We start from the raw sequence: 2278 nt of genomic DNA on the forward strand, positions 1-2278 counted from the left end.
TAAAACAGCTTGTCCGTTATACTCATTCTGTTGTGTGCAGTAAATGGTTGTTCTGAAAGATTAACATCTCAAGACCTAAGAGCTAGTGGAAACTTCTAAGCATGTAATCAAGAAGTTAAATCTTTCCTGATAGCAAGACTTCAAAACATCTTTTTTTTGCGCAAGTTAAAACATGTGTTTGTTGTTGTAGTTACCATAGAAACAGAAACATCTGTTTTGGAGATATTCTTATGTAGTGGACAAATACACTAGTTCTTAATTCCTTTCTCTCCCTGTTTCCTCAAAACATCCCCCCCCAAAATACCCAAAACCAAAAAAGGAAACCAGAAAAACAACTCTAGTCCCATTCCTACCCTGTGAAGGAATAACAGAGCCTATCATCCCTCATGAACTATAAGAATAGAATTAAAATACTGTCTCTACCCTATTATGATGTGGAAAAATCAAGCCAATGTTTTATTTTCTCATTTTAAAAGAAAAACAACTTTCTTGGTAAGGCCATTTGTAATATACCCTGTTGGTGCTTAATGCCATACTGATAGACTGATCTAAATAGTGGGCCAAATTAATTAAATCTCTAAGTGTGGGAGTCACTATTCTCTGTTGCTTAGCCTGATATGATGTGGCTCCATTTTTAATAGGAGATAGTTAGCCATTATTTCTGCTAAGATACAGCTTCCTCAACGTACAGCCCAATGAAACTAATTGGAAGTTGGCTGGGGTTAAGTAAACTGTCTTAAATTTCTGTATTGTACCTACCTCAAATCAGTCACCTAAATTACTGTTGTTGGATGTCATGATGATCCACAACCACCAGGAACTGCAGTGCTCAGCACCCATGAAAATCAGATTACCCAGTTTGAAACGCAAGGTTTGCATGCTTAGCAGGAGGTGAAACATGCTGGTTGTCTTTGCAGCACCTGTATATATGTACAGGTGCTGGACATGTTAAGTATGTTTTCTAGATATGTATGTTTTAAGTATAAATCATTTTTCCAAAGCAATTAAATATATTATTTCACATTATTAAGTAATTTCTTGCTGCTTGTTTGTCCCCTCTACGGGGTACATTTTTAGTATTAAAAAAATTTCAAAATAACTAAATAGGCAAATTAAAAACCAACCCAATTATAATTCATGGCTTGTTTAGGTAAATCTAATAAATAGATGAATATGAGGATGAGTGGTTCTAACATTGTTTGTATTTGCTGATTTATTTATATTTTGCTGACTGTGCTTCCCTCTAATTCCACCTAGGCTTATGAGTAGCAATTAATACTGAAAGGTTAATCCTAGTTAGACCTGACTGGCACTGGCATTAAGTGTTCATGCTTGTAAAGACATCCTCTCAGTAACTGAAGGGTGCAGCACATTAGTTTCTGTAACAGGATTTTATTTTGTGACAACTAAACTCATAATTTTAATTAGCAACAGATAATGAATTTAAACGGTACTGAACTGTTTCCAAATAAGCCTCAGTTACTGTTAAAAGCCCAATGAAACAAGCAACAGATTTTGTGATTGAATAATTAGTAGTAGAGTAAAATGGGGGGGGGGGACGACACGACACAATGACAACACACGACATAATAACTCTTCTCAATTTCCAGGTTATTGAGGGAAATAAGCTTATCCTTACAATCTGGCATAGACATATTTCCAATCAAGAGAGTTAAAGGGGGCTATGAAAGTAAGTTCTAAGTGAAAATAGGTATTAATGAACTGAACAGCAAAAAGCTGTGTAAAATGTGTGCATAAGTGAATCTGATTTGATGCTTCGATTGTGCTCTTTAATTCCGGTTGCCTTAACTGAATTACTACCAGGCAGTTTATTTAAAAATTATGTGTAGTAATTGGGAGTGACTGACTTCTAATTTTCCTTGCCAGAATTTTTAAAATGTCATTTGTGATTAAGTAGACATCAGTTAAGGTTATACTAAAGGTAGGGATAGAATGTAAATTTTACCATTGAGGTGTGTCTTTAATGTCAGTTGAAACCAAATTCTTGAAATAGCCTAATGGAAGGAGAGGAAAAAGAGGTTATGGGGGGTACTAAAACCTGTTTCAGTGAAGTACAGAGCTCTTGTTTAAAGTTGTTGTCCAGAGGTGAAGTAACTGTTCCCTTGGCCACCCAGAGCCAGCACCGCTCCTTCATTCTATGTAGCACAAGTTGGAGGGTGAACAGCCAGTGTTTAATCGTTGTAAAAACTAAGGCAGGAAAGGTGGTGGTGATTATTTTATTATTTTAGAAGGCAGAGGACCTGTTACCTTAGTAATA

Source organism: Gallinula chloropus (assembly GCF_964237585.1).
Source record: "Gallinula chloropus genome assembly, chromosome: Z".
NCBI lineage: Eukaryota > Metazoa > Chordata > Aves > Gruiformes > Rallidae > Gallinula > Gallinula chloropus.